General features: G+C 29.3%; 1 protein-coding gene and 1 long non-coding RNA gene across 2 annotated transcripts in view; one reads left to right on the plus strand and one right to left on the minus strand.

Annotated features, from left to right (window-relative positions):
• LOC107447372 (uncharacterized) overlaps window positions 1-1655 on the plus strand; it is a 6717-nt gene extending 5062 nt beyond the window's left edge. The window contains exon 2 of the long non-coding RNA XR_001584517.2: window positions 1343-1655. This is a non-coding gene — a long non-coding RNA (uncharacterized lncRNA). The remainder of the gene's footprint in view (window positions 1-1342) is intronic.
• LOC107447369 (terminal uridylyltransferase 4) overlaps window positions 1-9493 on the minus strand; it is a 94965-nt gene that overhangs the window by 71967 nt on the left and 13505 nt on the right. The gene's annotated exons all lie outside the window — the stretch shown is intronic.

Genomic DNA, 9493 nt, shown 5'->3' on the forward strand with positions numbered 1-9493 from the left:
AATTCCCCCCCCCCCCCAGGTCACCCTAAATTAAATCTTTTTATTTTTTAAATAAAGTGTATCAAGCCAGCTGTTAGGCTTCTGTTAGTAGTATGAATTAAAAGATCATTTGAAGATTTGTTTTTCTTTCGTAAAATGTGTATTCCTTAATAATGTTTCAAAAAAGGAAGTTACCATGTTTTCACAGGGAAAAAAAAGTGCATTGCATAAAAACATATTACCTACATGGATCAACTTTAAAATGAGGCTTATGTGAAATTATTGCTTTTGGTCTTAATTTATATTTTACTTATAAAGAAAACTACAGGAATCATTGAATCTGCAGTTGTTAAAATCGTAATTATCCCATTCCTATTTTAAAAAATGCTTATGTTCATTGTTAATTTTTTTTATTATATTTCAATTTTTCTATTGCTAAATTTTTTATACGGTGTATACTTATATAAGTTAGTAGAATACAGTAAATTGTTAAAATAATCATATTTAACCTTTATTTAACATTTAATTTCAATTATATTCAATAATTCTGTAAAAAATTATTTAAAAAGATTAATCTTTATTCAAAAATTATGTTAAGCGGATTTGTTTGAGAACATTGCTCAAAAGTTATCTACGAAATTAACTCTTAACAAGAACCTCCCCCCCCCCCAAAAAAAAAAACGATAAGAAACTTGAAACTATTGTTGTAGTAACTAAATTGTACAGTACTTGTAATAGATTTATAACAAAATGTTTATTAAGCTATTTAGAATAAAAGATTAAATCTTAAAATATTAAATCCCTCAATAAGTAATCTCAATCATATTTTTGATTTAGCCTCTTTCTTTGCAAATTTTTGATGTATATCTTCCTGAGTTTTGTCCTTTTTCTGATAGATTAAATCTCTGGCTTTAAATGAAAAAGAATCTAGCAAAGCAGGTTTGGCTCTTAATAAGTGAACCCAATCTCTTCCCTCATCTTCCTTGTTTATCAATAGCAGTTGTCCATAATAAGTGGTATAACAAGTACATTGGTTAGATTGGTTGGTTCAAAAAAGTGCAAAAGGAATCAAAGAATTTGTGTTGCAGTAAAAACCCACATTTCATCTATAATTCAAAAAAAGATTATTTTTATTAATAAAAATTGAAGTGTGCGAAAGTAGCTGTTAAAAAAATTATTGAAACTTAAAAGTTAGGTGAGTGGAGTTTATCAATTTTTAGAACGATAACAATTTTACTTTTTCTTTTAGCGTATTTTTATGCTTAGATTCAACAATTAATTTTAAATCATAGTATTTTTCCAAATGAATTCATGATTTATATTTTAATCTGAGATATTAATTCATTTTAATTTGTCTTTCCAGATTGATTCATTTTGTCGAGAATAGGACAAGGAATTCCAGTGGAAAAGGCGAGGCTTTATTACCATCGAGCAATGATTAGAGCATGTGTATTTTTCTTATTTGATCTGGACATGCAATTCCATATTACTTTTGAATAAATTTTGTAAATGTTAAAATAACCTTTACTTTTCTTTCATTTTATATGCCCCATTCTTTTTATTATCTACAACATTTAATGATTGTTGACTCTTTTTAAAGATGTGGTTCCAATGGGGCTTCTTTATTTAATGGTTTTGTGTTTAAATATGTCCTAATAAATGAACTTTCATTTGTTTCCGTTGTGTTGAGTGGTTATTTATGCAAAATGTTTTGAATTTCAGGGTAAACACTTTTTGGTGTACATTAGGTGGTTTGGTGTAGAATGAGCCAAGTTGTGTTTTTGCTGCACGATTAATATTCATCTGGCTATAGTCCATATGTAACAAGACATTCATTAAAAGTAAAGCTTCTTTTAAGGCTTGCAGGGAGAAGCGATTAAGTTTTAAAAATGAATATTAGATCCAGGAAAATCAATTCAATTGTTGTTTAGCCATTCTGTGTTAACACTAAAACAACTTGCCTAAACCGCCGTTTGTGTTCTATTTAACCCTCATAAGAAATTGATGTTATTTCAAAGTGAATTATTATATAAATAATGTTGAAATTATACAATATGTAAGAGTTTTTAGATATTTATTTTTAACGCAGAGGCAATATTACATTATGAGGTGATATTATATTGCAGATTATTCTTTTGTAAGAGCTCAGGTAATACGAAAATGATAAAGCAACATGAAAATAAATTCTGTACATTAGCATGCAAATATTTTAAATGATATACAAAACATTTTTTGATTTTAAGAGTAAACAATATTTGGTGTGTATTCGGTTGATTTTGGTGTAAAATGTACTAAGTTGTCTTTTTGGCCGCATGTAGTTCATTTTTAACAATTTAAAGGCCAAGCTTCTATCTTTCCTTTACCTTCTGAAGGGGGAGACATTAAGTTTTAATAATGAAAATTAGATTCAGGAAAATCAATTCAATTACTAGTGTTTAACCATTCGGTATTAAAAATTTTACTGTCTTATTGATTTTAATTTAGAAATTCTTTCACAAAAATTGGAAACATAATTCTTAGAATTAGGAAAACATGCTGATGTATACTTGTGATTGATAAAAAGATCTGTGTAAAGCACTATTTTTTTTTAAAGCCGGGGGGGGGGGAGTCATTAAAGTTTAACTTTACCTACTTTCTAAATGTGTTTTAAAAGCTGGAAAATATTATTTATAGGCTGATTATGGGATTTTTTTTGAAATCAAAATAATTTTCATGTGAGTTAGAGTGGTTAATATTTAAAATAATAAAGCAAAAAGTACAAACCAGGGTTTTGCATACATTTTACGCATCCACAATTTTAAATGTTCAGTTAGTAAGGTTATGAATAAAATAATGAACATTTAGCTCTAAGTAATTATTAAAGAGTTGGTGACTTTTTTTACCAAGTTATCTATATTAGAATTAGTTAGAAAATGCTTCATACAGAATTCGATGTTCTAAGTGCATATCTGGAAATCTCGAACGATACTTAATCTGTCCGATTGCATTGTAAATCCAAGTTGTTTTTCTGTCATATTTTCGGCAGCGTTGCTTTCTCACTTAGTTTTAAAAATGTCGATTTTTATTACGACATATGCATTTTAAACTAGGCATTTAAATAATTACTTATTGGCGCACTTTATTTGTACTAATTTCATCTTAAATTTAATCTTCCTTTTTTTCTTTTCGTTTTTGCAATTTTTACGATGCTTTTCTTCGCGATTTTGACAGTCCCGTTTCATTAACTACGATGTTATACCACACACTAATTTAAATAATCACAATTTTGTACAATTTCTTTGTGCAGATTTCATCCTAAATATTAAGTTATTTTTTCGCCATTTCGGTAGTTGATATGCATTTGAACGTGGTATTTAGACCCCTGATATTTTTCATACAATGATACCATGAAAAATTCAAAAACTAGAGATTTTAAACTGCTTACTGTTTGTAATTTAAAAGACGTTTTCTAATGATTAGTTGTTTAGACGACCTCTAATGATTCAAAACAAAGAATTATCTGAAAAATTATACTAAATAAATATTGAATCTTATTATTACTATAGTGGATTTATTTAAATTTTGGTTTTGGTTTAAACATTATAAATTCTCTTTAATAAAAATATTTAATTCAAACTTCTATTACTCTATAAAATGCGTATATATATATTTGACTTTCATACTGAAGTGCTACTGTTTTTTTTTTTTTTTTTTTTTTTTTTTTTTTTTTTTTTTTTTNTTTTTTTTTTTTTGGTTGGAATTCATATATCTTTATATAATTGTATCAAGATATAAATATAATTGTTGTGAAAAATGGAAAAAGATTTTTTAAATGCGTATATATTATCCATATTTGACTTTCATACTGAAGCGCTACTGTTTTTTTTTTTGGTTGGAATTTATATAATTATATCAAGATATAAAAATAATTATGGTGAAAAATGGAAAAAGGTTTTGTAAAAAAGTATCAGTTTTTTTTTATTTTTAAATAATTAAAGGTATTTAATTTTCTGCAAATATGCTATTAAGTTTACTGTTAAAAAAAATTTATTGCTTAGAATACCTATTTTTATAAAAAAAATTATATTTGCCGCCAACATGTCTAAATATGCGTACTGCCCTTCATTATTCTACCTGTTGTGCAAGTGGCTCTTCACTCAAAAAGTTTGTGCATGCCTATTTTAAGAACTAATGTTCTAAAAATATTTAGTGACAGCATCATCTTGGAATGGGTATTGTTCTGAGCACTAGGGTTCGTGCAATACCTCCTAGAAAAGGAAAGGCCTCCGGACCGGTTACCATAAACGAGAACATAGTAACATCTTTCTTATTTTCCCTCACTGCGCAATTTAGTAGCCCATACATAGTGACATATTTAGTATTTTCTCTCCACTGCGCAGTTTATGTTTGTTACGTCGGACTACTAAATTTATTTTGGCAGAGGCTTTCCTTCTTCTAGGAGGTGTTGATTCGTAGAATAAAACAGTCCTTAAAACACGAAAACTGTATTCGTAGAATCTTTCAGAAATTACAGCAATTTCCAACACTCAATCACATCACATGTATCAGTGCAACACACAAAACGCAAACTTCATAGTCTCAGGCGGGTCTGTAAACTCGTAGATCAAAATATTATTGCAATCACAAAACAGACTATATGCTACAACTCTGTCTACAAGGCACACTCCAATTTATATAGGCTTGGCGACGAATCTTGATAATTCTTGTATAACTCCGAAAATATCAGTCCTATCAAAATTTGAATGTTCCAGAACTATTTTGTCGCCAAACCGAGTTCTCCATCAGAAATGCATTAAGTGTTATTTTCTCACTAAATTACGCGATTTTCTAAAAAAATTTGCAATTAACTTCTGTCACACCAGTTTTCTAGGGCGGACCCATTCACTCATCCACAGATAGTAATTTTGACTTGAACCAGAGAACGAACGTTCAATCTCCAATTCAGTACCCCCAGAGGTATAATTTGTTATAAGAACATGGAGGACTTTGTGATCCAACAAATTTAACGTGCACCAGTCGCCATTTACTACACAGACCGGCTGGATTCGAACCCCCAGTCACACGAGAGGGAGTCCAGCTCCCTGCCAACCAGGCTATCTCGGTCTATTTCTCATTTACTTCTTCTTATTGAGTTACACAATCTGTATCCTCTAAAGTTAATTTTTTTGTTCCTTTTTTAATAAAGATTTTTTCCCTTCCAATTTATGGGAATTGTCCATTTCGTTGCGATTAACATAATAACAAAATGTTCTTACATAAAACTACAATAATTGTATATTTTGTAAACAAAATGTTTTATTGGCATTTAGAGGCAGAAAAAACAATGATGAATGAAAACAAATTATGTTGCTGCTGAACGGAGCCTCCTAGTATGTTTAAAAATCTTTGCAACTTCGTGCTTGGCTTTGTTCGATTCAGTTCGAAAAAAATACAAAGGAAACGCGATAATTCGCTTGTGTAGATAATAATGTTTGATGCGTAAATAACTTGGGTATTGATTTTTCCAGAAGAAACACCCTTTTTTTGCATTAACGACTGGACTGATAAATGAAAGAAATTTGAATCGTTTTTAATGCATTTTTTATTAATAATAGTAAAAGGCTTAGTTTCTCAGTAACACTGTTTCAACTTAGTTATTTCGGGTAATTCAATTTTACTCTTAGTATTCAATTCCTTCTCCAATAAAAACATTCATCTATTTTCTGGAGCCCTATTGAAAGATTTGAAATGGATGAAAACCGGTTTGGTCAGTAAAAATTTTACTTTTTTAAGTTCAACGGTTGCTATAATAATGTTTTCGTAAAATACAGTAACGAATTTAAACTCCAAAGCAGAAGGGAAAAAAATTACTAACTCGTTTCGCTTAAGATAAGTTCACGGACTTGTTCACATCTACCTTGACATTTTTTTTTCTTCTTTCTCTGATAATTTTTTCGACTTTTTCATTGTACTATCTCTCTAAGAATTTCAACCCATGTTGTAGAACTTACTGGCAAGGGAAAAATTAATATATAGTTTTAATAGTTTCTGTAGTTCACACCAGTACGTAATAAAATTTCCCTGAACTTACGAGGACAAAGAGAGAGAAAAAAACGAAGCTTGTTAGGATTTTAAAGAAGGAAAAAAAATTCTTTGTTGATATAATTTAAACACAGAGAAGTATATAAAGAGTTTCCATGGTTACAGCATATAAAAGACGGCAGGGTTACACCATGTAAAGTTCTTTTTTTCTTCTACAAAAAAAGAAAAAAAAAACAGCAACATTTTCTAAACAGATGGTAACAACGCCCCGCTGCGTAAAAAAGCTTTACTATTAGTATTGGACAATAAACTTATTGTTATTATTAATCGAATTAATAATATTCTATTTAATCCTTTGGTTATTTGTGAAATTTTAATTTTAAGAAATGCATTTTTCTTTTAAGATGTGGAGTGTTAACGGCGGAAAAGTAAATTTTGTCTTTTACACCTAAAGTAAATAACGATTTGATTTTAAGTATTTTTACATCTTTTTTAAAAAATTTATTTCCATGCGATCGGCATGTAATATGATCGGCATTCACCAATAATCCTTTTAAAGCAATAGAAAAATGAGAAAAGAAGAGCGTTATTGCTTATAATTCTTTTTCAATAAATTATCAATCCATCATTTTTTTTTTCTGTTTGTAGTAGAATTTATCATATACTTGAGTGAAATTAATGTATAATGCATGAAAATAAGACAAAAAAAGAAGAAAAAAAACACTATTTACGAATAATAAATCAAAATCTAAGAAAAGGTTTATTGGAATTGCTTAGAAAATTTTACCGCTAATGCATACTATGAAAAAAGAAAGTTCAAAATACTGACATAAATTCATGCAATTCTAAATTCAATAAGAATTATTAAATTAAAATTAAAAGGAAAAAAACACAACTTTTGAAATATGAATAAGAACTTAGCAAAAATCAATTGTTTCCTTTTAGTGTTGCTAAGTGGCTCGGCTGCAAGTGCAAATAGCATAAAAAATTTGAATATGTGTTATTACGATGGCGTTAGAATGGATTTCTTTAAGTAATTTTGTTTATTATTTTAAATTAAATTATGTAAATATAATGGTGAGCAAAATAATTTTATTAAACAAAAATTAAGTATTAAAGCATGCATTTTGCGACCATTTTAAACATAAAAACAATATCATTTGCAAAATCCGGGACAATTTTTGGAGCTCTGTTTTTATTTTAGACATTTTTTTTTTGCAACCTATCTTTATTATATTTTAGGAGGGATCTTTATTGTTTTTCACTTTTTAATAGAGGTTTCATACGATGTTTAAAAAATTAGTATTTATCTAACAAGAAAAAATTAAATGTTATTGCAGTCGAGTTGCAAGCATCACAATAATTTTAAAATTCTTATCGAAAGAATACCTAAATTATGAATTCATCCATACTTTAAACTATCGTCTGTTTATTTTTTGAAATTCTGTTCCAAATAAATGGTAGAATTCTTCCAAAAAAAGAGAAATATCGTCTGACTAGAATTGGCATCGCTCCAGTGAATTTCTAGATAATATTTTGCCAACTCTTTATTTATTTTCATGTAGATGCCCTTCAAATGTGAGGAGACAGGACAGCAGCTGTATTAATTCCCTTGACGTCCCCGTGCGTTGTAACGTGCCCAGTTCTGTGAAGGTTGCACAATAGCAGGGTTGTGTATGTTGAAAACGTAGTTGAATAACTGCTTCTTTATCGCAATCACCTTTCTCAGATAATAGTTTGGTTTTCCATTTTCTACCATATGGCTTTTTCTTTTAACTGATGTTGTTTTTATTCTACCTGTATATTTTAAAAACTGATTCTGCCTACTCTAATAATTTTAATTCGTATTTTTGAAATGACATTAAAAGTGATTCGATGTTAAAAGTGGTTGTAACTTTACAATTAATATTCGAGAATATTTCCTTATCCATTTTTAGAACCACGACTTTAGATTTCGAAAAAGAGCATTTGCAAGATTTTTATATCAAAGTCCAAAATTTCTATTACTTATTAGTAACTCTATTTAAAAAGTGGTCGCAAGTTTACAATAAATAAGAGTTTTTTTTTCACTTTCGATTTTTAAAAAGAATTCTTTCAGGGAATTTTTTTAATATCAATAGTAAATGTTCTTTTTTAAAAATATGTTATAGTGAGTCACAAATATCCTGCTTAACCAGAATAAATTTTTATAACAAAATCGTGAACTACCACTACATTTATTTCTTTGAAAAAACGACCTGTCCTTAAATGATGGCATTTACTGTAATAACTTAGTGAAATACTGCCTACAACTGCTATTTTTCAGAAATGATAGGATATTGGTATGAGGTTTATCCTTGTTTTGAGAAGTCTATTTGAGATTCTTTCTCTTGGGTGGAGAAGTTAGGTACCTGGGAAACCTGTCAAGTTGACCATTTTTATGAAGAACCGAATTATTAGAAGGAATTATGTACTATATAATAAAACAGGGCAAAATCTTCGATACCTAACTATTTGTTTATCTTGTATGTTATTGATAGTTGAAATAAGCTAAATTTAGTGGTGTTAAGAAATGTACTATTCTAAATAATTCATAAGTTGACCGAGAAAATTTTTTTTACTCTTTACGAAAGTTTTTTGGTTATAATGTTATGTATCATAATTTCACTGAATTAGTAAAATAATATTAAGGTCTACACCAGTGGTTCCCAACCTGGGGGCGATCGCCCCAAAGGGGGCGATGGAGCTTCTTAAGGGGGCGATAATCCTTAGGGGGGCGACGAGTCCTCAAAAGATAAAAATTGCTAATAATATTAATAATAAAAGCTATTTGAGATTGAAATTGAAAATATATATGAAACCTATGGTTCTGGTGTAGACAAAGAACTATGATAGTTAAAAATTAAAAAAAATTCAAGTGCAGGATCGTTTTCGTCATACTATTTGGTATAGCAGGCGGAAATCTGATAAGTCACTCTGGTCCTCTGAACAATAATACTGTTTCCAGGCGTATTGATGAGATGGCCGCCGACGTTGAATCAAAACTCATAAAATTTCTGAAAGAAGGTAAATTTGCGTTGCAGATTGATGAATCAACTGTGATAGATAACAAAGCTGTTTTGGCTTAAGTGAGATTCATAAATGAGAGTAAGGAGATTAACGAGGAAATGTTGTTTACAAGAACTTTGAACACAGATACAAAAGGATCGTCGATTTTTAAATTGGTCAAAGATTATTTTGAGGAAAAAGAAATTCCCCTCACAAATGTAAGTGCTTGTGCAACAGATGGTGCTCCAACCATGTCTGGTTGTCATACTGGGTTTCTGGGTCACCTTAAAAAAGAAGTACCGGAAGTTATCTCACCATTCATTATGTCATTCATCGTCAACTTTTGGCTGCGAAAAATTGGTTATTTCTGGCATCAATAAAATAAAAGCTAATTCTCCTAATAACCGTTTGTTCCGAGAACTTTGATATGAAAATGATGAAGATTTCGAATTCCTGCTCCTACATA

Source organism: Parasteatoda tepidariorum, chromosome 8 (assembly GCF_043381705.1).
Source record: "Parasteatoda tepidariorum isolate YZ-2023 chromosome 8, CAS_Ptep_4.0, whole genome shotgun sequence".
Lineage (NCBI taxonomy): Eukaryota > Metazoa > Arthropoda > Arachnida > Araneae > Theridiidae > Parasteatoda > Parasteatoda tepidariorum.